This window comes from Rhineura floridana, chromosome 6 (genome assembly GCF_030035675.1).
Source record: "Rhineura floridana isolate rRhiFlo1 chromosome 6, rRhiFlo1.hap2, whole genome shotgun sequence".
Lineage (NCBI taxonomy): Eukaryota > Metazoa > Chordata > Lepidosauria > Squamata > Rhineuridae > Rhineura > Rhineura floridana.
This window is the reverse complement of record NC_084485.1, coordinates 56,294,641-56,322,509: the sequence shown is the minus strand read 5'-3', so window position 1 is coordinate 56,322,509 and position 27,869 is coordinate 56,294,641. Positions and strand designations below refer to the sequence as shown.

At 41.3% G+C, this 27,869-nt stretch overlaps 1 long non-coding RNA gene across 1 annotated transcript in view; it reads left to right on the top strand.

The window, feature by feature from the left end:
- LOC133387360 (uncharacterized) overlaps window positions 1-27,869 on the top strand; it is a 58,376-nt gene that overhangs the window by 13,233 nt on the left and 17,274 nt on the right. Inside the window, exon 2 of the long non-coding RNA XR_009763456.1 lies at window positions 2,196-2,356. This is a non-coding gene — a long non-coding RNA (uncharacterized LOC133387360). The remainder of the gene's footprint in view (window positions 1-2,195; window positions 2,357-27,869) is intronic.

The following is a 27,869-nucleotide window of genomic DNA, read 5'->3' as shown; positions in this document are numbered from 1 at the left end:
TAAAACAGTAGTAGTGTGCAAGGTGGGGCAGAGCCACCCTCCTGGCACAGGCATCACTGTTGCTTACCTGGATAAGGATGGGTGAGGTAGGATGGCAAGAGTGCCACTGGCAACACCAGTGGGAATGCCCTAACCTCGCCACAGCCACATCTCAGCCACATCCAGGTGAACAGCAGTGACAACGGGTGTCGGGAGAGTGAGTTTGCAGCACTGTCCCATCATGTGCTGCTACCTGATAGTGACTAATTTCCACGTGTATGGCTGAGAGGTTAGTGACGTTATATTGTTAGTGAGGGACAGTCCTACATACCAGTGGTCAGTCCAAAGAGATGAACTAGTTTGATCTGGAAATGATACATGTTTTATCATGTATTTTAATCTACTGTACTGTTTTATGCTGATATTCAACTGAACTTTCAGAGAGCCAGAAACACATTACAAAAAGTGCTCAGAGGCTGGATGGAGTGCTGACAGTTTGATAATTACTTTCATGATACATGTATTCTCCTAATGCTAATGAATAAATATAATTGGCATCCATTATTATATGTGGTCTGCTGCTAGTGGTTGATGTAAATTTGTTACCTATAGGATAGCCTTATATGCACTGGGAGTGAGAAAGTTATAGGATACTTTTTTGATCCAAAACAGTGTAGACTGCCAGGGGGATTTTTTTTAAAATCTAAATTGTTTGGGTAACTTATACAATACAAACAATAAAAATCTGAGGTCTACAATTGATCTTACAGATCTGCATTTGCCCTAGCCTTTAAAAGCAAAACAGAGCAAATGAAATTATTATTGAGCCAGTTTGAAGCTGCAGTCCTGAATCCTGTGCACACCTATTTGGAAGTAAGCCTAGGAACTCATGTTCTTGCATCTGGTTATACTAGAAGTCTACAATGTGGATAAACCTATAGTATTTAAACTGAAACAATCTGATACTTAAAGTTTCACTACCTTTTTTCAAGCAATCATGCTCTCTAAACTACATGAATCCTTCATAAAATATTTACAAGCTCAGTATGTCAGTTAAAAGAAAACATCCAATTTAATGAGACATCACAGGCACTTCCCAGTACAGCCTATGTACCAGTGTATGAAGCCTGGAAAATCAGCTATTTGCAAATATTTGAAAATCAGCTATTTGCTATCAAAACCTAAGCATAGCGATATACTGTCACAGTATAAGGACAAGTTGAAATATTACACTTTTTCTAAATATAAAGTACACACACTGGCAATCAAGATTGGCTGTGGTTTGCCAGTACATGTTTTTTGTGTGTAGATATGCTGACCAAATCCAATTGCCATATAGTTCTTGGCCTTTATCCTAACCAAAAGGGATTTCTATATCTGAGCTCTGGACAATGAAAGAGGTAAAGTATTATGTACCAAGAAACCCAGTGTAAAATGTATTTTTCAGATGTATTACAGCAATTGTCAAAGTGCTGTTTGCCATGTGCTCTCTTCATTTGTGATTCACCTGTCATTGTTTCCTGAAATTAGTTGAGGCAGATTCATTTTGCCTTTTCCAAAGAATAAATGTTTAATAGCTAGTCATTTGCTCCAGATTAGAAAGAAGCAGGGAACAAAACCAGTAAAGCAGTGACATTAAACAGATGGGAAATGGCTCTTCTGCCACATCAAAGGCAAAATCATCCCCATAGCAGATATGATATCTCAAGGTACGCTTCATAAATGTTAAGGCACTTAATGATGCTGAGAAGTGGAAACAGGACCTTGTACACTAACAATAACACAATTATTCTAAATCAGATTAGAACCATTCTATTCATCCACTGTTAAAGTGTCACTAAATGTAGACATAAAAATGTGGGCTGATCACGGTTCTTTTAAATGTTCATATATTTATTTGACTGTTAAATTATTTATTCCTCAATACTGCATCTTGTGCAGAATCTTAAAAAGATATAAATCTAAAGTCCATACTACACTTTTTTTCCAGACCTGAGAGACTAGTGTACTTGAAATAATAGTTGATTGCCATTAAGTGCTGGCAGAACCATTAACATCTCTGAAAGCTGTCCAGACTGCTGCACCTTTGAGGAGGGACAAGTAACATTCCTACCCTTTTCAACCCCAAACTCTGTCCATACACTTTGGCCATTTTGCTAGCTCTGAGAAAGAGGTTTTAAACTGCTGGTAACTACACAAGGTGCATCTTCCTACAGACCTAAACATGCTGAGGACAGAAGCATGGTGATGGTCACCTGACCTGACCTGTGGGAAATGAAATCTGGAATAATTCTTTCTCATAGTTTCTACAAGTCACCAGGATACTGTTGTGGAATTTTCTCCTTAATGGAGTCCTTGTCCAGGAAACAACACTGAGGTAGGTTGAAGCTTACAGCTGTTTATTATACTTACAATTGTAAGGAGTCCCTGTTAGCATGTGCTGTGGAGGAAGACTGCCATCTTCCCCAAATTGAGGGTCTTTTATAAGATTTTACAATGTACAGTCATGCGTCCCAAGGTACCCAATAAGGGGTTTTACCTGTCTCCCGCTCCCACCTGGCTCCGTGATTCGTCAGGTAATTCTCCATTAAGAGGAAGTATGAACACACATACTCATCTTTTGTCTGTCCCATCCTGTCACAACATCCGTCCCCTTCCACCTTATTTACATACTAGTACCAGCAACCCCTGAGAGTGGAAAATTCCACTTCAGTACCAAACTCACAACCATAGAGTTCTCTCATTCTAACAAGCCATTACATGCACTAAAGTATACTAACACAGACTCCTAGTTGGTTCAGATAATGGCTTGATCAATTTTCTTCAAACAGTTTCTTTGTGGAGAAAGACAAAGTATTTCCATTTTTACTGTGTTGTTGTTGTTGTGTGTTTTATGATACTGTGAACCAGCCTGAGTGATGCATAGGTAATAGAAGAGTAGGGCTCTTCCATGTTTCTGGCACCAGTGTATATTCTATTTTGGAATACTCAGGTTGGATTTCATGTTATATATTAAAATTACAGCTGTGAGCTTGGAGAAAACAATAAACTAAATGGCAATGAGGAAATATCCTCAGCTAGCAGATACAATATATCAACAGTAGGCCCAAAAGAACATGAAATGCAAAAGAAAAAAGCCCCCTTTGTGAGTTATTCATGTGAAGGGGCTCCACAAAATTAAAGGGGAAGAGGGTTCACTAGTAACTCGACTCTGCATTGAACAAACGTTTGAAAAGGTTTACTCAAGGATGCTCCTTCACATGTTCGGGAGCCTTTCATGATTGAGACTCCAAGGGTACCACTGGCAACCTGCTTCACTCTGTGCTGATGTTGGGGAACAGCATCAGAAGGATGGATGTGACAACAGGGATAGGGCTATCAGCATAGCCCCCACACTCATTTGGTCATGTGGAGACCCTTCATGTGAATAACACATGAAAGAGGCCACAGCCTGTGACATTTCTGCACAAAGCTCAAATGTATACAAGATAGGCAAAGTAACCACTTACAATAGCAATCGTGGGAAATAGCAAGATCTTCTAGTTTTGTTAAACCAGTTGAACTTCTGTAACAGAAGAGAAAATCCTAGGCTTCCTAAATAGCTAAAATCATATAAGTTGTTAAATTCTAGTTCAGCAATTTCAGGCTGGAGTCTCATTTTTGAAGTTCTGTTGACTGCAGACAACAAAAGCTTTATGTAACTTTAAAGTTGACAACGAGGACATTGAACTTGTCAAGGATTATCAATACCTCAGCACAGTCATTAACCAAAATGGAGACAATAGTCAAGAAATCAGAAGAAGGCTAGGACTGGGGAGGGCAGCTGTGAGAGAACTAGAAAAGATCCTCAAATGCAAAGATGTTTCACTGAACACCAAAGTCAGGATCATTCAGACCATGGTATTCCCAATCTGTATGTATGAATGTGAAAGCTGGACAGTGAGAAAAGTGGATAAGAGAAAAATCAACTCATTTGAAATGTGGTGTTGGAGGAGAGCTTTGGGCATACCATGAACACTGAAAAAGACAAATAACTGGGTATTAGAACAAACTAAACCAGAACTATCACTAGAAGCTAAAATGATGAAACTGAGGTTATCATACTTTGGACACATCATGAGAAGACATGATTCACTAGAAAAGACAATACTGCTGGGAAAAACAAGGGAATAGAAAAAGAGGAAGACCAAACGAGATGGATTGATTCCATAAAGGAAGCCACAGACCTGAACTTACAAGATCTGAACAGGGTGGTTCATGACAGATGCTCTTGGAGATCACTGATTCATAGGGTCGCCATAAGTCGTAATCGACTTGAAGGCATATGACAACAAATTTACTGCAGAAACTGTGACTTCAAAGTCAGCTGCAGGATATTATGGGAGACTGAATGTTACCCCACTTCTGAGAATTGCCATTGTTTATTTGTTGAGAAACTCAGCCATCTTTCTGAAATAGCTGTTGAGCAAGAAGCCTATATTATGCTTTCTGCTCAAGCATCTTCACAGATTAATCTGAGGATGTAGCAGTAGAATTCCCAACTCTTTAACCAGCTGAAATTATAGTTTTACAAGAATGGTTCTGTTTCAAAAAGGAATGGTTCTGTCTCCACCCAGAGGCATTACATTGCAAATAGGTCCTAATGATCCTATTTTTGTTTGTGCATAATTGGGCCACACACATCCACACACTTGTTTTTTCACTCATAATATTCATTGCTATTTGGCCACTTATGATCTACACCAGTGGATTGAGCTTAATAGAAAATATTCCAGGATGTGTGGGTGTTTGTTTTTTTAAAATATAACATCAGGTGTGGCCGGGCAGGTAGATATGGTTTGGGGAAAACTGCAATGTGGGCCAAATTAGACCCTTGGGCCACATTTTCACTTGCCATAGTGTAAAGCAAGCCTGAAGGAGACCAAAAGCAAAAATTGTATTCCTCTGGGATTACCAGCCCTGTTTCCATGTCTAAAAAGTACTGAAGGGGCAAGGGTGTACCTGGAGTTAATTAATCACAATTTCAAATCTTTAATGTTTCACCCCCTCATGGAAACATTACATCCAGTTTATAAAAAATATAGACATAAATATTAGAAGACTAATAATTCCTTTATTTGGGGACACGACTTCCTCATTACTTTTTATTTATTTATTTATTTATCTGATTTATATTCCGCCCTTCCTCCTAGCAGTAGCCCAGGGCAGCAAACAAAAGCATAACAAACACTTTAAAATATCGTAAAAACATACTGTAAAATACATTAAAATGAAACATCTTTAAAAACATTTTTAAAAGATTTCATTATGTGTCCAAATTACTTTTGACCCCACGTCAGACAGTTAAAGGAGACAATGGAGTAAAGTAGGACTTTATGGCAGCTATAATTTGGCAGCAAAATTTCTCCACTCCACCCCAGAAAGTAGAAGCCAAAACAAAACATCATGCCCTTTCAAACTGAGGTCCTCTTGTGTGAGGAAAAAGTGTTATTGTGTCTGTATGTATTTATAAACTTAAAAATTGTCCCACTGATGCTTTTGCACCAGAAGTGGAGAAATAATCTGCACAATATCATTCTACCCTCCCATTTCAAATGAGGATTAGAATGAAACTGAGATATTATTCTCATAGTATGAATTGATCATAGGTCTGTTATCACCCCCTTATTTCAAGGTGAGGCTGAGAAAGGGTTGTTGACAACAACTCCGCAGTGTAGTTCAGTGTGATTATATTTCAGGTGGGAAGGGAGGAGGTTGAAATTAAGAGATAATGGTTTTCAACAAACCTGTTTTGTAGTCTGAAGTTATCCCCATATACAATTCTGGAATACAATTCTCATATTTTAGATGGAACCTAAGGTTGATAGTGGCTTGCAATTACTCTCTAATAAAGAGTTAAAGAACTGCCACCTGCTCAATCTTTCTTGGCAAAATATGTTACAAAACACTTTAGTGCTCTAATGCATATTCATGGTATCAAACAATTATATAGGTATTAGGTATAATACAAATCTCATTTATCTTAATTGCATCATGTGCCTGTATCCCCTGAACCATCACAGTCATGTCAAAAACAGATAATGTATCAAAAGCTAGCCTATTTTACAAAAAACATACCTCTGCTTTTAATAAAACTTAAACTAATTAAATTACCATCAGAACCCCAGCATTAATTGAATGAAGATGCCTTGGGCCCTATTTGCATGCAGAGACCTTGTTCCCCCCTCCCAATGTAAAATGCAGATCCCAAATAAAACAGGAGTCTGTGTTACTCTTGATTTCTATCTTAATTTTCAAAACGATTACTTTATGATTTAATTAGAGAATCCTGGTAGATATTTTGAGCTGATTTGTTTGTTTATTCATCAGATGATAAAGTGCTACTATTCTAAGGTACTAACTGCAGGGTAATAAACTTGCTTGACTGTTCAAAAATTTACCTTTAGAAAAAATGATCTTTACCGATTAGAAATACCCAAACTTTTGGTTGGCTGTTTATTTGATGTTTTTATACTCCTACTCTTCCTCCAGTCTGAATTACAGGGTGGCTTCATGTAAGAAGGAAAACAGCCATCCAGAATAAACAACAGCCATAAAATAATTACTTGACATACAACAGAGCTGCAGTGTAAATATCTAAAGGGCCCACACACCACAGAAGTAAAACAATTTCTGTAATGTTCATCAATCTCTCCCAAGTACTGCCTTAATTAAGTTAAATTATAGCTAAGGGCCCAGGTTCTTTTTCTATTGTGTTTTCTACCTACTATCAGCTTCACAAACATTCTTCATTCAAGAGGAAGCCAATCTTTGCTGAGATCTTATCACAAAATGATCCTTAAGTCTCTGTATTCACATACTGATGTCTCAGTTTTTTATTTTATCAGTTACCTTTATACCATTGCCTGTCAACTAGATAAGAAGCAGGCTGTTCCCATCCCTTCAGGCTGATAAGATTTAATAGCCATTGGACAGTGGCTTCATAATTGAAATTATTTGCACATAGGTGAGGCAACTAAAATACAGAATAGAAGAAAAAAGATCTACGTGAGAAACAGCAAGTTCATCCAGCCCAAAGGAATTCTTCTTTTCTCAGGTGCTCCTAAACTCTGTGCTCCCAAGTGAGGAAAAGCAATCCATAAAAAACTGCAAGTGCTGAGTTGAAACAAACATGTTTTGTGTGGATATTTGCCCCTTGCAAAAGGATGCACAAAGGGGTGGGTGTTGGGATGGAGGGGGGAGGATGTGTCCCTATTGCCAAGGTAATTTGGCAAATGCTTCCGTACCCCACTCAACTTGTGCATAGTTTATTAGCTGGGGCAGAATGTGAGTTAGTACTGAAGACCACCATGCACTGTGGATGGATAACAGTCTGGTTTCATCCTGGTTCAAGTAGCGCTAGTCTCTTTTGTACAGGCCTGCTTCATGAGCATCTCTGCCCAAGTGTAAAACTAGCCAGCAAATTAAGCAACTGTTTACTGTCAGCCACCACCCATTTATTTATTCAATTAATTAAAACACCAGTTTCAACTGGAATAAGGGCACAGTAAAGACACTGTGTGGAAGGAGCTCAGTCCTGTAAAAGCTTAGAGCTCAGGAGCCTATAGAAACCTAGTTACCTGCTTCTCTATTAGTTATCAAGTGGGAGATACTTGAACCTCATTGAGCTTCATTGCCAGCCAGCATTATGTGGCAAGCATTTTACCCCAGTCCAGCTCTAGGTGTGCATTCTTACACAGGGGAGTTCTACACTGCTCTTTTTCACGTAAAGAACCCAGCCTTTTAAACCTAAAAAACTAGAGTCTACACTGAGCTTGGTCTAAAAGATGACCCTATCTTTGCAGCAGTGAATGTGACCCTTCAACAAAAAAGGTTACTCACCCCTGCTTTTAGGGAATTTCAAACTGGATGCAGCTCCCTGAAGCAAGTGTCCTCAAGAGGAGGCTTGTGTCTTGTGTACCAAATTATTGGAAGAAATGGATAGCATCTTGTCCCAGTTGACCCAATTAAATCTGAATCTTGAATGGCTGTTTTTTTTAGTTCTTCTCATCTATAATTTAGACCACTGTAGCCCTTGCTGTTTTCCAACTTCTAACATATTGAATATAGGATGTGAAATTGTATCAGTTCTGCTGATACTGATATACTAAGTATGGTTTCAAAGATGCTGGTGTCTTTCCATGTGAGACTAAGCAAGTCTGGTCCTGGCCAGCAGTACCTGAATGGGAAACCAGCTGGGAATTCCATGTGTGATCTGGCTATGGAAAAATAGTGAATAGTGGTTGTCATTGTAATAATATCCTCCTCCAAATATCTGCATTTACTGAACCCAGAAGATCCTCATGGTTCTCTGTGATCCATTACTTATTACAAAAGGGATCTAGCTGTGTTTTGATATCAAAAGAAAGATTGACCATTATAAGCAGCTTCTGTTGTTTCCCATGGGCAGATTTCCCTTAAAAATCACAGTAAGTAAGTGACAATTCAGCCCATGTGTGCCGATAATGCAACTTCTTTCCCCACCTCCTTTCCTGATGGTTTGCAAGGGAAACTGGCAACCAGACTAAAACTGTGTGATCTTACCTACTCCATCTTCCCACACACACAAACATATTCTCTTTGTATTATTTTGCCTCATTCAAAGGCCAGGCAGCATGTGTTGCCTCACTTCTCAGTGCTGGCAGAGCTGGCAAGGATAATGTGTAACACTGAGAGCTTGGTGTGATAATTTCCTCCACATGAATGGTACTGACAGTGTTCCCACGGAGGAATAGATGTGGAAAATGTTGTGTCAAAACTGAAAATCAGTGTGCATGTTACAGCTGAAAGATCCATGGGCAGAAGCCAGCAGCAGGCTTATGGTACCCCACTCATGAACCTTTCTTGGAAAGCCATGGGTTTTATTTCTGCTGCAATGTTTTCCACATGTATTTCTCCATGGGATTCATTTCAAGAGCGCTCCCACAGAGGAAAACATTACATTAGAATTGGCTCTCAGTGTAAACTCTGGCATAAGAGTTTTATTACTGGTTTATAGTACTGTGGCTTGGGCTTTGTGCCACATATATATTCTAGCCAAAGGGCATTCAAACATTCCCTGTGAGTAGCAGCCATGCATGAGAACTAGCAGAGAACTTTCACCTGGGAAAATTAGAACTAGCAGCTGGGGGCATGCATGATAGACAGCCAATACCTGGCTGAGAAAATAACCAATTACGGTGCCTGAGTGATAATCATTGCTTCGCTTTGGGACATTATCAGCTGGGAGATGCTCACTGATGGTGCCTTCTTAATGGGAAACACCTAGGCATAGATTTTAAGGAGGTTATGGATGTCTTGTGGAAAGGTAATTATCTTTAGTTCTTCTGAGAACAGATCCAGATGACTTGTTTATTGAGCATTCATCCTGATTTGCTTGCACAGAGCTTAATGTGGTGGTTAGACTATGTCTGGTCTTTATTGAGTATATGCTCTGATTTGCCTGCAGGGAGGTTATATGACAATGACCGGTCATCCTGATTTGCTTGTGCATTATTTGTACATCTCCCTATTAATCATTTGTTTATCCCTTGCTTTTCAGTGCATTTCCTCATCATTTTCCAAACCACAAAAAGTGTTTTTAAGTAGATTTGTTGTGCTAGGGCAACAGAGTACTTTAACACACTTTAATGTCACAATCCTGAATTTCCCAGTATGCACTTGAAACCTTCGTGCAAAATTCTGAGAGTCTGGAGACACTCTGAAAGTCTGATTGGAGATAGCAGATGGAAAGTTGCATAATAACTTATGTGCCATTAATTTGGTATAAAATGAAAGTATTGTCTCTTGTGAAAAGTCAAGTGCTATTCAAAAGGGCCCGCAAACATTCAGATTTAGTGTAGCCTACTTATTTTCAGGGAAGAAAAACTTAGCCTCTCAGTTTCTGAAAAAACTACTTCAGGCAAGGGAAATCAAACAGTAGCTCTACAAGACAGATGAGTACAATTGCTTCAACTCTATTGTCTTAAAGAGTCTCCACATCTGGGTTGAGCCAGCAGGAACTATAAAAGCAAAGTGTGCTGACATCAAAGAATCCTACAGGCAGCACTACTTTGAGCACTAGAGAGAGCATGCAATCAACACAAGGAAAAACCTGGAACCTGAGCAATGTAATCAGCAACTACCAAGGACCAGAGGTCTCTGAAAATCAATGGAAGGCCTATTTATGCAGCCTGGCATCTTCACTATCAGCCAGACTCTGAGTCTATTGGCAGCTCCTTTTGCCTGTTCCATTTGGAGGGAACTACTTGGAATCTGGACAATATAATCAACTGCCAGGGGACTGGATGTTCATGCCAAACGTACCTTTCATTTCTGTAATACTTGTAATTTTTGTATGCACATGTATTGTGAGCTGCTTTGGCAGCCCATCTAGGCTGAAAAGCAGGATATAAATATAATAACTAACAGATCTCAAATTGCAGTTATCCAAGTGGGGACTCATCTCTCTTTGACTATGCTGTGTAAACCATCTAACTTCTATTTCAACTACAATTTGAATAGTTCTTTAACACAGCATGAGAAGCTAATATAATGCAATACATGGTTACTGGCGCAATCAAATCATAATGTAATATGGAAATTTTAATTAACTTTTCCATCTAATATATTGTTCCCTGAGAACAAAATAGTGTTCCCTGGGAAGAGGGATGGATTGTTAAACCTCTCTGGAAACTGTAACTCTGTGAGGGGAATAGTGCTCTCCTAACAACTCTCAGCACTTGTTCAAATCTTGTAAGTTCAGGTCTGTGGCTTCCTTTATGGAATCGATCCATCTCTTGTTTGGTCTTCCTCTTTTTCTGCTCCCTTCAATTTTTCCCAGCATTATCAACTTTTCTAGTGAATCCTGTCTTCTCATTATGTGTCCAAAATATGATAGCCTCAGTTTCATCATTTTAGCTTCTAGTGATAGTTCTGGTTTAATTTCTTCTAACACCCAATTATTTGTCTTTTTCACAGTCCATGGTATGCCCAAAGCTCTCCTCCAACACCACATTTCAAATGAGTTGATTTTTCTCTTATCCACTTTTTTCACTGTCCAACTTCCACATCCATACATAGAGATCGGGAATACAATGGTCTGAATGATCCTGACTTTGGTGTTCAGTGATACATCATTACATTTGAGGACCTTTTCTAGTTCTCTCACAGCTGCCCTCCCCAGTCCTAGCCTTCTTCTGATTTCTTGACTATTGTCTCCATTTTGGTTAATAACTGTGCTGAGGTATTGGTAATCCTTGACAAGTTCAGTGTCCTCATTGTCAACTTTAAATTTACATAACTCTTCTGTTGTCATTACTTTAGTCTTCTTGACGTTCAACTGTAGTCCTGCTTTTATGCTTTCCTCTTTAACTTTCATCAGCATTCGTTTCAAATCATTACTGGTTTCTGCTAGTATTATGGCATCATCTGCATATCTTAAATTATTGATATTTCTCTCTCCAATTTTCACACCTCCATACATGTGTATGTATGTCTTAAAACAGGAACAGCAGAAAAAAAAACCTGCGAAGAGTGGAGCCAAAAGCCCATGGAATGCGAGAGATAGTCAGTGCAAACCTCAAATGTATTCAAAAGGACAGTGAGCATTCACAGCAGCCCTAACATCAGATGACATAATCTTCTTAGGTTTGCTGTGCTAATTTAACAGTCTCCAGCAAGGGAACTGTGCTCACGTAGTAGCTATAGCTGCGAGCACAATGTAGATAGATGGAGAGGTTGGATAAACATTTCTGGATTAATGAATGATACTCTGTGCAATCAGAAGCTAGAGTTTAGGAATGAGAGGTGGGACCACTGGTTTCCACTTTGCAAAGGACAGGCAAATCAAGGTCAGAAGCTGTTTTGGTCAGTCAAAAACACAGAGAGGATTATAGCTCTGGAACTGATTGTAGAGCCATATTTAAGCTCCAAAATGGTCCTCAGGTACATCTGGTGCATTAAGGTCTTAACAAAAGGATACCAAGATTTTGGGTTCTTTTTAGGAAGCATTCCCATCTGTAATTAAGAAACCCATGAACTCCCATAAGTTATTCAAACAACATTGCCCAAAGCACTCTCATAATCAATGGCTATTGATCATGCTGGTTGGGGCTGATGGGAATTGTAATCCAAAACATCTGTAGGACACCACTTTGGAGAAGGCTGGGTCAGTATATTCTCCTGGTACTTCTCTAAGGATAAATAAAAACCTGCAAATATTGGTGGGAGGAAATCCTTCTTTAGTGCCTGTGCTAACTTGTAGAATAAAATATTTATTCATCCTGTAGATAGTAAAATTTATGAACGCAACCCTGGTCAAATGTACATTCCATGAGGCTTACTCCCAGATCAATGGACATTGGATGGTAGCTTTAAGCCAGCGGTTCCAAAACCTGCAGCACTGGGGGACTGGAGAAGACCTGCTCTGAGAGTGAGTGCATGAGCATTTGTGTACTTGCTTGCTCACTCCTCTGAGTTGCTATCTCTTGAGAAAGCTGAGGTCCCAGGTAAATGCTGCAAAGAGTGGGACCCCTTGCCTGACCCTGACTCCAGAGAGAAGACTGCAGTCAATCTTGCAACCTCTTGCATTAGCTCCTCACTGGGTCAGGGGACATAAAAGTGTAGCTGACCTTGGGTGGCATGTCTGCTGCTGGCAGGGTCACCCCCGAAGGGGGTCACACCTTGGGGAGCCCCTTAGGGAGTCCCAAGGGTGAGGGCACTACCCCTTCTATTTTTAAAAAAAACAATCTAGAGGAGACTGGTAGTGGGGAGGACGTATGGCACATGTGTAGTTCCTGCACAGGGTGAGAGCCTGTGCAGTGAACTGAACGATAGGAAAAAGTCACCAGATGTCTTCAGAGTGAGAACTAAGAGCAATGAAACAGGCTGGTTGATGGCTAGAATGCAGGTGGTGAAACATGTGTTGTGAGGCTGATTGGGCATGCGTAAAACATAACTGTGCCTACTGTTTGGCAGTGAGGGTGGTGAAGAAGGCCTGCTTCTCTGCCACCATCGCATCCTCAAGTGGACATCAGCTCCAGGAAATGGAGTTTTAGACTTTCGGAGGCCCACTGTGAATTGTTTGCAAGGAACTTTGAGGGTAAAGTTGCTCGCCTCTGTAGCAATCTTGATGCCTCATCCACATCTATTGTAGTCCCCAATGAGGTGTCCTGTGCAACGTCTGCTGCAACTTCTTGGGATCCGTTTCAGTTGATGTGGCTTGATGACGTGGACAAAGTGCATGAGACAATGTGGCCAGCAACATTGCCTCTCAACCCTTGCACTTCTTGGCTTATTAAAGCTTGCCAAGGGGGTTTGACCAAGTGGATCCAGGGTATGGTCGATGCATCATCGTAGGAGGGTGTGGTTCCAGTTGCCCTGAAAGAGGTGGTGATCCAACTGTTCCTGAAAAAGCCCACCCTGGACCCATTTGTTTGTGACAACTACTGCCTGGTTTCAAATATCCTCTTTTTAGGGAAGGTAATCGAGAGGGTTCTGGTGCAGCAATTGCAAGTACTCTTGGATGAAACAGATTATCTTGACCCATTCCAGTTTTGCTTCAGACCTGGATATGGGACTGAATCACCCTTGGTTGCCCCAATGGATGACCTTTATCTGGAGAAGGAGAGGGGGAGTGAGACCGTGTTATTCTTACTTGATCTCTTGGCGGCTTTTGATACCATTGACAATGGTATCCTTCTAGGCCGACTTGTTGATAGATGGGTATTGGAGGCACTGTTTTACAGTGGTTCCGATCCTATCTCCAGGGTTGTTTTCAGATAATAGCATTGGTTGATTGTCTTTCAGCCCCCTGGCAGTTGTGCTGTGGGGTGCCGCGGGGTACCATCTTGTCCCCCATGCTGTTTAACGTCTATATGAAGCCCTTGGGAGCGGCCATCAGAAGATTTGGCATGAGGTGTCAGCAGTACACTGATGATACCTAGGTCTATTTATCTGTAACATCTGAATCGGGAGAGGCCATCCAAGCCCAGAACTGCTGCCTGGACTCAGTGGTGGGCTGGATGAGGGCTAATAAACTGACTCTGAATCCTAGCAAGATGTAGGAGCTGTGGGTTGGTGGCTTCCGAGTTCAGATAATTGGTCCATTGCCTGCTTTGGATGGGGTCATACTTCCTCTGAAAGAGCAGGTCTGTAGTCTGGGGGTGCTCCTGGATCCATCTTTGTCACTAGAGGCCCAGGTGACCTCAGTGGCTAGGAGTACCTTTTACCAGCTTCAGCTGGTAAGACGGCTGTGGCCTTTTCTGGACCGGGATAGTCTGACCACTGTTGTCCACACACTGGTAACCTCCAGGCTAAATTACTGTAATGCACTCTATGTGGGGCTGCCCTTGAGGTTGGTCCAGAAACTGTAGCTGGTGCAAAATGCAGTGGCGAGACTGCTCACTGAAACAGGGTATCGCCAACATGTCACCCCACTGCTGAATGAATTGCACTGGCTACCAGGCTAAGTTCAAGGTGCTGGTTTTGGTGTACAAATCCCTATGCAGCTTGAGACCAGGATACCTGAAAGACTGTCTTACCCCTTATATACCCAATAGATCACTGCACTCTGCTGATGAGGGCCTCCTGCAGATACCATCTTATCAGGAGGTGTGTTCCGCACAACATAGGAAGCAGATTTTAGTGTAGTGGTACCTACTCTTTGGAATTCCTTCCCTTTAAATATTAGACATCTCTATTCCCTCCCCTTAAATATTAGACATCTCTGTTTTTGGCGCCTACTGAACACCTTCCTCTTTCAACAAGCATTTTAAGTAGAGACCTTATCCCAGTCTGCATCTGTGTTGGAATTGCTTTTTAATACATTTTCAATGCTTTTAAAAATATATATTTTTAAAGCTTTTTTAAAAAATATGTTTTTAAAGATGTTTTGTTTTAATATGTTTTAAGGTCTGTTGTTGTGATGTTTTAGAGTGTTTTTAGTGCTTTTGTTTGCTGCCCTGAGCTCCTACTGGGAGGAAGGGCAGGATATAAATCTAATAAATAAATACATAAATAAAAACCTCTTCCCCTCCCCTTAAAAATTGCTGAGAATCTTCATGATTGTTCTGCCTGTTGCTTAGGAATTGTAATTCGCTGTGCATGCGCTCTCTCAGCTTCTTTCCCTCTTTCCCGCTGCTTCCTTTGTTCCCATATATAGACTCTCCACTCCTGTCAAGAGCTTTCTCAGTCTCTTGTCCCCACTCAGGACCTTCCCGTTTTGCCGTCAGCTGCAGCTTTATGCCTCTATGAAAGGCAGAGCCCCCTTCCAGCCACCCCGTCACTTCCGCGGACTACCTGAATGAGGCTTGTAGACCACTGGTGGTCCACGGACCACAGTTGGGGAATGTCTGCCTTAAGCCATTAATGCCCATGTGGAAAAGTTATATATAGGGGAAACAAATAGATCTCTCAAGAAAAAAAAATAAGTTAACATATCAGCAACATGGCGTATGAAAAAACTAGAATCCTGTCTGTTAAAAAGGTAAAGATGTCCCTGCACTTATAGTGCGAGTCGTTTCCGACTCTTAGGGTGACATCTTGCGACGTTTACTAGGCAGGCCGTATATATGGGGTGGGATTGCCAGTTCCTTCCCCGGCCTTTCTTTACCCCCCAGCATATGCCGGGTACTCATTTTACCAACCACGGATGGAAGGAAGGCTGAGTGGACCTCGACCCCTTTTACCGGAGATTCGACTTCCTCCTTCTGTTGGAATTGAACTCCGGCCGTGAGCAGAGCTTCGGCTGCGTTACCACCGCTTACCACTCTGCGCCACGGAGGATCTCATCCTGTCTGTTAGAGATATTTAAGAAAAAAACACCATCATAACGCTACTCCATTTACTCTGGGGGCAAAAAAGGCCTAATAAAAAGGATGAACATTTCTTAGACTGGAAACCTACCAAATCATCAAGTTTTCCTGTACCTTATGAGGGATAAATGAAACTGATTTTCTAGAACTAATGTAGCAAAGGGAGTGTATTTTACATTACCCAAGAATGTGTTTCAAATTGTTCTGGTGCACCTATTCCACCACGAACAATAATAAATCATTAGAATGTTGTATAATTCTTCTGGGACCTTTTTCCTAATTTTGCTAATGAGTTGTTTTTCAAAGACAGAGTCAAGATATCATTTGTATACTATTTTTACCAAGAGAGGAAAAGGTTTTATTAATATCTCCCATTGTAATAGACAGAGTTATATTTGAGCAGTTACTCAACAGTTATTGGAAATGCTTGAATGAATAGCAAGGAGTCTTTATAAGGGCTTTGATGAGACTATTAACATAAAGGCACTTCCAGACTGTTGCTATTTTGAGGACAGGATTCAGTCACATATGGGCAAATTCAGGTTGTGCAATTAAAGTGGACTTACTGCTCTTTCATAACAATCCAGCTTCCCACCCCCACCCCACCCCCAAATGGGACTTTTTGCAATAAGAAAAGTGATGGGGAAAATGTACTGTAAAGTGTGGAATAACAACTGCTTGACATAATATTGTATAACCTCCCTGCAAACAGGTCATCAAGAAGTGACTGGAGATTAGTGTTCTTCTTTGTTGGGAGAAAGACAAACAGCCCATTGAGAAAAGAGGCTCCCCAAATTCAAAGAGGAAAGATACTCAAAGAATCTTGTGAATGAAATAGAGATCACTTACTACATAAGCAGATGTTTTAGATGCTGTGATAAATATATTCAATATCTAAAAATATTGATTTGATCTTGTGAATTAAGTAGCTAACACGTAAACTAAAGGTCATTCCCAGACAATCTGTTTATTGAACATTCATTCTGATTTGTTTGCACAAAGCTTGCAAATAGCAGTCTGCTATTTATTGAGCATTCATTCTGATTTGTTTGCAGGGAAATTAGATGATGTTACAACAAGCAATTGTTGTTGCACACTTTCCAGTGCATTTTCTCATCACTTTCCCTATTGCAAAAGACCAATGGGGAGGGAGTATTTGTTGCACAAGACTGCCAAATCAACCTTAATTGTTCAACCTGAATTGGAGGAGATGTGATGGAATCCCACCCAAAACAGTTTGGGAGTTCCCTCAATATGCAGGCATTATGGCTCAGCTGGTGGCCAACCATTCTTTTGTTAGGCAAATTGCTAGTTAATAGTCCAAATGGTCAGATGATATCTCATAAGGAGAGCTAATTGTTAGGAAATGGTGTCAGGATAAGTAAGGAATCTGTGTGTTTTTGAATGACAAACAATTCAGAGCTGAGAGGAGCTGTCTTTCTCTCTTGCACAAAAACACACAACTGAAGGAAGAAAAGTGATGTGGGAGAAAAGAAACCAGAGTATAGAAGGAAGGGGGAGAGCAAGAGAGGGCTAGTTAGCTGGAAGTTTCTTACTCGCACCATTCCTGAATCAGGAGAGGCAGTTCAAGGGCTCCACCTGTGCTTGGAACCAGTGGTGGGCAGAATGTGGATCAATCAATGGAACCTGAATCCTGGTAAGACAAAGGTCCTGGATCCAGGCTCTTGGATCCAACAGGTGGGGAGGCAGTCTGTTCTAGATGGGGTTCAGCTCCCCTGGAAGGCGCTGATCCATATCAGAGGAGTACACCTGGATCCAACATTGTTTTTGCAGGTTCAGGTGGTCTTAGTGGCGAGGAGTGCCAATTTCCAGTTCCAGCTGGTTCAACAGCTACAGCTCCTTTTGGACAGACATGACTCTATACCCTGATAACTTCCAGATTGGATTATTGCAATGTGCTCTATGTGTGGCTGCCCTTGATGTTGACTCAGAAACTTCAACCAGTCCAAAATGCAGCAGCCACATAACCCGTCTTTTAAAACTGCCATGCTGATGCCAGTTCACTTCCAGGCAAAATACAAAGGGCTAACATGAATGTTTAAAGCCCTAACTAAACTACTTAGTCCACAAATATCTGAAAGTCCACCAGCTTCCCTAAAAACCTCCTTGGGTATTACGACTGGCAGAGAGCAGAAATCAGTAGTTTGTGGGGTTGTGTCCTGGGAGAGGGAATTATCTGTGGCAGCCCGTAAGCTGTAGAATTCCCTCCCCACAGAAGTGCAGCTGACACTGTCATTATGTAGTGTGGCATGCTGAAAACTACATGTGTGTGTTATATGCCTTGAAGTCGATTACAACTTATGGCAACCCTATGAATCGGCGACCTCCAAGAGCAACTGAACCACCCTGTTCAGATCTTGTAAGTTCAGATCTGTGGCTTCGTTTATGGAATCAATCCATCTCTTGTTTGGCCTTCCTCTTTTTCTACTCCCTTGTTTTTTCCCAGCATTATGGTCTTTTCTAGTGAATCATGTCTTCTCATGATGTGTCCAAAGTATAACCTCAGTTTCATCATTTTAGGTTCTAGTGATAGTTCTAGTTTAATTTGTTCTAACACCCAATTATTGGTCTTTTTCGCAGGCCATGGTATCCGCAAAGCTCTCCTCAAACACATTTCAAATGAGTTGATTTTTCTCTTATCCGCTTTTTTCACTGTCCGACTTTCACATCCATACATAGAGATCGGGAATACGATGGTCTGAATGATCCTGACTTTAGTGTTCAATGATACATCTTTGCATTTGAGGACCTTTTCTAGTTCTCTCATAGCTACCCTCCCCAGTCCTAGCTTTCTTCTGATTTCTTGACTATTATCTCCATTTTCTTTAGCAATTGTGCCAAGGTATTGATAATCCTTGATAAATTCAATATCCTCATTGTTGACTTTAAATTTTCACAAATCTTCTGTTGTCATTACTTTAGTCTTTTTGATGTTCAGTTGTAGTCCTGATTTTGTGCTTTTCTCTTTAACTTTCATTAGCATTTGTTCCAAATCAATTCTAGTTTCTGCTAGTAGTATGGTATCGTCTGCATATCTTAAATTATTGATATTTCTCCCTCCAGTTTTCACACCTCCTTCATCTTGATCCAATCCTGCTTTCTATATTATATGTTCTGTGTATAGATTAAATCAATAGGGTGATAAAATACATCCCTGTCTCACACCCTTTCCGATGGGAACCAATTAGTTTCTCCATATTCTGTCCTTACAGTAGCCTCTTGTTCAGAGTATAGGTTGCACATCAGGACAATCAGATGCTGTGACACCCCCATTTCTTTTAAAGCATTCCATAGTTTTTCATGATCTACACAATCAAATGCTTTGCTATAATCTATAAAGCACAGGGTGTTTTTCTTCTGAAATTCCTTGGTCCATTCCATTATCCAACGTATGTTTGCGATATGATCTGTGGTACCTCTTCCATTTCTAAATCCAGCTTGAACATCTGGCATTTCTCATTCCATATATGGTAAGAGCCTTTGTTGATGAATTTTGACCATTACTCTACTTGCATGGGATATTAAGGCAATAGTTCAATAATTACTGCATTTCCTGGGATCCCCTTTCTTTGAAATTGGGATATATATTGAATGCTTCCAGTCTATAGGCCATTGTTTTGTTTTCCCTATTTGTTGACAAATTTTTCTCAAAATTTGGGCTTATTCAGTCTCAGTAACCTGAAGCAACTCTATTGATATGCGATCTGTTCCTGGTGATTTGTTTCTTCCAAGTATTTTAAGAGCAGCTTCCACCTCACATTCTAAGATTTCTGGATCATCATCATATGGTTCCTCCGTAAATGAATCTGTCATGCTGGCATCTCTTTTTTATAGTTCTTCAGTGTATTGCTTCCATCTTCCTTTCATTTTATCTCAGTCAGTCATCGTATTCCCCTGTTGATTATTCAACATCCCTACTCTCGGTTTAAATTTGCCTTTAATTTCTCTAATCTTTTGGAATAAAGCTCTTGTTCTACCTTTTTATTATCCACTTCTATTTCTATACAATAGTTGTAATAGTTCCCTTTGTCCCTATGTACTGGTTGCTGTATTATTTCATATTCTGACCGTGTTTCTGTCTCCTTTTGCTTTTGCTTTCCTTCTCTCTTTAACCATTTTAAGAGTTTCTTCTGTCATCCATTGAGGTCTTTCTCTCCTTTTAACTAGAGGTATTATCTTTTTACATTCTTCCCTGATAATGTCTCTTGCTTCAGTCCATAGTTCTTCTGGTTCTCTATCCACAAAGTTGAAAGCCTCACATCTGTTCCTTATTTGAACTTTATATTTTTCTGGGATGTTATTTCAATTGTATTTTGGCATTATGATGGCTTTGTTGTTCTTTTTTATATTTACTCTGATTTTTTATATTATCAGTTCATGATCTGTACTGCAGTCTTCTCTTCGTCTTGTTGTCACAGAAAGTATGGAACTTTTCCATCTTCTGCTACCAATTATATAATGAATTTGATTCCTGTATTGACCATTTGGTGATGTCCATGTGTACAGTTGACTTTTCAGTTGCTCAAAATATGTGTTTGCTAGAAACAGATTATTGGCTTCACAGAATTCAATAAGTCTTTCACCTGCTTCATTTCTATCTCTTAAGCCCCATTTGCAAGCAATTCCTAGTTCTTCTCTGTTCCCTACTTTTGCATTCCAGTTCCCCATGATTATCAGCACATCTTGTTTTGGTGTGTGATCAATTTCTTCCTGTACCTCTGTGTAAAATCTCTCCAATTCTTCTGCATTTGCTGTTGGAGCATAGACTTGGATAATGGTTATGTTAATAGGTTTCCCGTTGAGTGTCATTGATATCTCTCACTCAGATCTGGCATTGTAGCACCTAATTGCTTTTGCTACATCACTTCTCACTATTAAAGCAAATCTGTTTCTTCTTAATTTATCATTTTCTGCATAAAATATTTTGTAGTTACCTGAATGAAAATGTCCCATTCCTGTCCATTTTAATTCACTCACACCAAGTATTATAGTGTTAATACATTCCATTTGTTGCTTGACAATTTCTAAATTTCCCTGGTTCATGCTTCTCACATTCCATGTTCCTGTTGTGTACATTGTACAACTCCGGACTCTCCTTTCGCTCTGTGCGCATCAGCTTCCAGGCATCCTTTTGGCTTTGACTTGGTTGCATCATTTGTCACAGTGCTACTCGTACTTGTCCTTGGTTCTTCCCCTGTACCTTGGTGAGTGCCATCTGACCTAGGGTCTCATCTTCCACCACTATCTTGTGTTGCATATTGTATAGTGTATTCATAGGGTTTTCATGATAAGAGGTATCGAGAGGTGGTTTACCATTGCCTTCCTCTGGATGCATCTTAGGCTGGTATCTCAGCTTTATTTATTTATTTATTTTACTTGTATACCGCCCCATAGCCGAAGGTCTCTGGGTGGTTTACAGCAACCAAAAACAAATACAATTTAAGATACATCTTTTAAAAAACAATTTAAAACACAATTTAAAAATTTAAAACAATATAAAACACATGCTAAAATGCCTGGGAGAAGAGGAAAGTCTTGACCTGGCGCCAAAAAGATAACAGTGTTGGCGCCAGGCACACCTCATCAAAAAAATCATTCCATAATTTGGGGGCCACCACTGAGAAGGCCCTCTCCCTTGTTGCCATTCTCCGAGCTTCCCTCGGAGTAGGCACCTGGAGGGAGGGTCTTTGATCTTGAACATAGTGTACGGGTGGGTTCGTATCGGGAGAGGCGTTCCATCAGGTATTGTGGTCCCAAGCCATGTAAGGCTTTATAGGTCAAAACCAGCACCTTGAATCGAGCTCGGAAACATAAAGGCAGCCAATGCAAGCGGGCCAGAATTGGTTTTATATGTTCGGACCATCTGGTCTCTGTTACCAATCTGGCCACTGCATTTTGCACAAGCTGCACTTTCTGAACCGTCTTCAAAGGCAGCCTCACGTAGAGTGCATTGCAGTAATCTAATTTAGAGGTTACCAGAGCATGGACAACTGAAGCCAGGTTATCCCTGTCCAGATAGGGACGTAGTTGGGCCACCAACCGAAGTTGGTAGAAGGCACTCTGTGCCACTGAGGCTACCTGAGCCTCAAGTGACAGAGATGATTCTAGGAGAACCCCCAAGCTACGAACCTGCTCCTTCAGGGGCAGTGCAACCCCACCCAGGACAGGTTGGACACCCACCATCCGGTCAGAAGAACCACCCACTAGCAGCATCTCAGTCTTGTCTGGATTGAGCCTCAGTTTATTAGCCCTCATCCAGTCTATTGTCACAGCCACGCACCGGTTCAGCACATTGACAGCCTCACCTGAAGAAGATGAAAAGGAGAAATAGAGCTGCGTGTCATCAGCATACTGATAGCAACGCACTCCAAAGCTCCGGATGACCACACCCAACGGTTTCATGTAGATGTTGAACAGCATGGGGGACAGAACTGACCCCTGCGGAACCCCATACTGGAGAGTCCAGGGTGCCAAGCAATGTTCCCCAAGCACCACCTTCTGGAGGCTTTGTCCTTTCCGCCTTGGGTGCCCCTGCTAGGAGTCTAGTCTCTTGGTCTAGACTCCTGACAGCATTGCTTCAGCTTCTTCAACACACTCAAACCCCTCCCCACGTTAAAGTATGCATCATAGAAGGGGGGGAAACCACATAATTAGCTCTTTACCCTGGACTTTGGACACCTGATTGATATATCTATATTAGGTCTTTTCCCCCTGACTGTAATTTGTTTTAACTGATTTTAATACTGTATTTTTAAATTGTTGTAACCCATCCTGGGACCTCATGGTGAGGGTGGGTTAGAAATTTTAATAATAATAATAATAATAATAATAATTAATAAAACAACTGAAACATGGGCTATCCAAGTTGCTTTCTGCTGATACAAGTATTATAGAATCATGGAATAGTAGAGTTGGAAGGGGACTCTAAGGCCAGCGAGTCTAACCCCCTGTTCAATGCAGGAATCCAAACATAAGCACACCCAACAGGTGGCTGCCAAGGTGCCTCTTGAATGCCTCCAGTGCTGGAGAATCCACACCTCCCTAGGTAATTCGTTCCATTGTGGTACCACTCTAACAATTAAGAGGATTTTCCTGATGTTCAGCCAAAATCTGGCTTCCTGTAACTTGAGCCAATTATTCCTTATCCTGCACTCTGGCACGATTGAGAAGAGATCCTGGCCCTCCTCTGTGTGGCAACCTTTCAAGTACTTGCATAGTGCTATCATATCTTCCCTCAGTCCTCCCTTCTCCAGGCTAAACATGCCCAGTTCTTTCAGTCTCTCTGAAAGGCTTTGCACTTTCTTGGAAATTGCATAAGTAAATAGTAAGCATTGTGCAAGTAAACAAGCAACCCTGCAAAGCCCTTTTACACAGTAAGCTAAGGAGAACTTATGGAAAAGGGGAGGGAGAGACCAGGGCCGGCTCCAGGAATGCCGGGGCCCTTGGGCATCAGCCTGCCCTGGGCCCCTCCGCTCCCCTTCCGTGATCCGTGGCAAGAGCTGCGAGCCACCTGCCCCCGCCACCGCCCGCCACCATCCCCCCCGCCACCATTCCCCTGCTTCACCTATCTCTGCTGTTCTTTGCGGCTGCGCGCACTGCGCACGCAGGGTTGCCATCAGTCAAGATGGCGGCCGAGGTTTCCGTAAGGGACTAAAGCCTCTGCCGCCATCTTGGTTGATAGCACGCAGCACGCGCAGCAGAGAAAGGTAGGTGAAGCAGGGGGGATGGTGGGTGGTGGCAGCGGCGGCAGCGGCTAGTGGCTCGGAAGATCTTGTCTTGCTATCCATGGCTCGTGCCACGGATCACGGAAGGGGAGCAGAGGGCCCCTCAGGGGCCCCCCAGGGGCTCCTGTAGCTGCGGGGCCCTCAGGCCAGTGCCCAATCTGGCCGCCCTTTGGAACCGGCCCTGGGAGAGACAAAGCACGCTCTACACAATGTTTTACTGTGACTTATTGTCTTGTTTTTTTACACAAAGTTGTTTGTTTGCCATGTTGGCACTTTAACATAAATATATATTTTTAAAAACTCACCAATTTTTGATGCTACTGTGATATTCATTGGGACAAAAATTCTAATTTCACCTTAATGGTGGCAGCAGCTTTCACCCCAAGTCTTTTTTCCTCTCCCTTCCCTAAAAAGAGAGCAAAGTCCAACTGGATCTTTCCCTCTTCTTCCCTCCTCCCTTACCCACCCCCCTCAAAAAGGTAACCTAGAAACTCAGTTTTTCCCCATTCTTGAATTTTGGTATTCCAAATAAGGACTGGCAGCGGCCAATCTAGCTCAACCTTCCTATTCTCCCAGGCATTTTAATGCATTTTATATATTTTAATGTTTTAGTTATCTCAATACTGTTTAGTGTTATTATGTGTCTGTATTTTATATCTAGTGATTTTTGTTGATTTATTGTATTATTGTATGTTGTACACCGCCCAGGGAGCCATTGGCTATGGGCGGTTTATAAATGAAATTAAATAAATAAATAAAATCCCTCTCTAGGCTAAATGGCAGTGGCTTTCCAGAGTTTCAGACAGGAAATATTCTTATTCCTACCTGGACTTGCCAGGGATTGAACAAGGGATCTTTTGCATGCTAAGTTAGAACTCAGGTTCTATATCTAACAGTACAATCCTATGTACATATCGACTTGGATGAAAGTCCCTATGAATCTGTTTATTTTATTTATTTATTCAGTTTATATCACACCCTTCCTCCCAAGGGAGCCCAGGATGGCTGGCAAGTATGCATAGGATTGCAGATTAAGTTATATCTCTTAAATTATATGGTTGACAAAACAACTGAAAAGACACTTAATGGAATAGTAAAGTTTGGGGGGGGTTGACAATAAGTGGTTGTCACATCACTCAAAATCTGTTTTAGTTTAAAGGGGAGGAGCCTTGGTGGGGGTGTGGTTTAAGAATGAAAGGATGGGGCCAAAGGGCCCTCTGGTATCCTGTGCTTAGGGGCCCCAAGAAACCTTGAGCTGGCCCTGTTTATAGGGCTTTGTTTCCAGTCCCCTGATCGGCCTTGTTGCCTTCCTTTGAACCTGTTCCAGTTTGTTTGCATCCTTCTTAAAGTGTGGTGTCCAAAACTGGATGCAGTACTCAAGATGAAGCCTAACCAGTGCCGAATAGAGGGAACCAATATTTCACACGATTTGGAAACTATACTTCTTTTAATGCAGCCTAAAACAGCATTTGCCATTTTTGCAGCCACACCACACTGTTGGCTCATATTCAGCTTGTGATCAACAGCAACTCCAAGATTCTTCTCGCATGTAGTTTTGCTGAACCAAGTATCCCCCATCTTATAACTGTGCATTTGGTTTCTTTTTCCTAGGTGTAGAACTTTACACTTATCCCTGTTAAATTTCATTCTGTTTTCAGCCCAATGCTCCAGGCTATCAAGATCCCTTTGAATTTTGTTTCAATCCTCCAGGGTATTAGCTGTCCCTCCCAATTTTGTATCATCTACAGATTTCATAAGCATTCCCTGTACCTCCTCATCCAATTCATTAATAAAAATGTTGAAGAGAAGTGGGCCCAGGACCAAGCCTTGCGGAAGCCCGCTCATTACTTCCCTCAGTTTGAGAAGGAACCACTGATAAACCCTCTTTGAGTACAATTCTGTAGCCAACTGTGGTTCCACCTGATAGTTGTTTCATCCAGCCCACATTTAGCTAGCTTGTTAATCAGAATATCATGGGGCACTTTGTCAAAAGCTTTGCTGAAGTCAGGATTTGTTCTTAATAAATCCATGTTGGCTTTTGCAAAGATAAGATAGTGATTCCAAGAGTTCTTCAGACAGTTTCTTCAATATTCTAGGATGCAATTCATTGGGCCCTGCAGATTTGAACTTGTTCAAAGTGATTAGGTATTCCTTGACTGTTTGTCTGTCAGACTCAAGCTCCAATCCTGCCCCTTCAGCTTCATGTTTTCCAGGAGGGTCATAGACCCTCTTTTGGGAGAAGACTGAGCCAAAGTAGGAATTGAGCACTTTTGCCTTTTCTTTGTCATCTGTTATCATTTTGCCATCCTCACTGAGTAGCTGTGCCACCATTTCTTTTCTTTGTCTTTTACTATGGATGTATCTGAAGAAAGCTTTTTTGTTGCTTTTAGCATCCCTCACTAACTTCAGTTCATTCTCAGCTTTAGCCTTCCTGACGCCAACTCTGCCATTCCGTGTTACCTGTCTGTACTCTTGCTTTGTGGCCTGGCCTTCCTTCCACTTCCTGTATGTTTCCTTTGTTATTTTCAGGTCATCTCTAAGCTTTTTGTGAAGCCACATTGGCTTCTTCTGGTGTCTTCCACCCTTTTTCCTTGTTGGAACTGTTTGCCATTGTACCTTTAGAATTTCTTTTTTTTAAAACTCCCACCTACCTTGGACTCCCTTTCTCGTTAGGGTTGCTTGCCATGGAACCCACACATACACTTCTGCATAAAGACTGGCTCTTATCCAGACGTGTCCCACCAAGTAGTCAGCTCTAGTAGCAGTCAGAATTAGATAATCAAATTTTCTGCTGTTCTAGCAGAAGAGAACATTTCTCCCTTAACTCCCAACATCAAGTTTGCTATCTCCTACACAGATGCAAACAATCCCAGTTGGTATTTTGACCTAAAATAGGCACATATCTTTATTGGACTGGATGGCGTAGGGCAGATTTTTCAAAGCACAAGTTACAGCTGGTATCTTGTGCAAGAGGGACTTGGGATTTCCTGAAATGAGTTCAGTGGGTTGCAGAAGCCAGAAGAAATTTGCTTTTTCTTGCTTATTTTCAAAAATCCTGACTCCAGAGCCATTGCATGAATAAAGATGACTCAACTGACATGTGTGGCGGGAATAGAGCCATCAGCCCAACATCCTGCTCCAGAAGTCCCTAGAGATACCATGAACTTGGCAGGGCTGATGATGCATAACAACAGTTTGAAGAGACACGAGCCTGTCTTTATCTCTGGGACTCCTTCTACATGCAATATGAGAACCAATTAGCAATCTGTCCAGGGCAATGTCCTGATGAATAGTGATCAAGTCAGTCAACAACTTCAGAATGGCAGAAGAAATTCAGTACAGTTCTAGTCTTCAATAAGTTTACAAAAGCCACTTGGGTATGACAATCTGCACAATATAAAAAGCTCTCTATTTGTAAGACAAGACTAATGTAGAAATTACAATACTGATTTAATTCAGCAAGACTTTAATGGCAGGGCAAGCAATCTCAGTGCTGTCAAAATAAGGAAATAAAGAATTGTGAAATTCCTCAGACAGTTATTTGGGAAAGTATTTTTAGAATGTTAGAATAGATGCTAATATCCTGTGTCTCTCTACAGCTTTCACCAACTTCATGCTCTGGAGCTGATGGGAGTTGCAGTAACATCTGGAGGGCATTACATTGGCAAAGGCCGCTGTAGTTCAATACTGTTGGTGCCATTTGTCACATCTCTAGGGCACAGTCTTTGGAAATGCTCTTTGTTCAGACACCTTAACCCTGAAAAATGCTTTCTTTCCTGTCTCCCTCTGTTTCTGCCTTCCCAGGGGCTGTTCAGATTCCTGTCAATACAAAAGCTATGAAAACAGCCCAAATTATGTCAGCAAAGATTCAGAGGGAGGATTCAGCAAAGTCAAACAGGGCTTCCAGGAAACACAGATGTTAGCAGTTCAACGGCAGGCCCCTTCCAAAGATATAGAATCACAGAGTTAGAAGGGACTTCAAAGGTCATCCAGTCCATTCCTCTAGCAATGCAGGAAATTTACAGCTATAGCATCCCTGACAGGTGGCCATTCAGCCTCTGCAAGTGCTGCTGGAATGCTACCACTGGAAGTGACTGGACATTCTGGAGAATAGTTCAAACATTTGGAACATAAGAAGCTGTATAATACCAAGTCAGAAGAACATTGGGCCACCCAACTCCGTATTGAGTGGCTTGCCATAGTTTCAAATCCAAGTATTTCTCAGCCCTATATGAATATGGCAGGGATCAAACCTGGGACCTCCTGTATGCCAAGCATGTTCTATACCTCTAAGCTACAATCTTTCCCTATC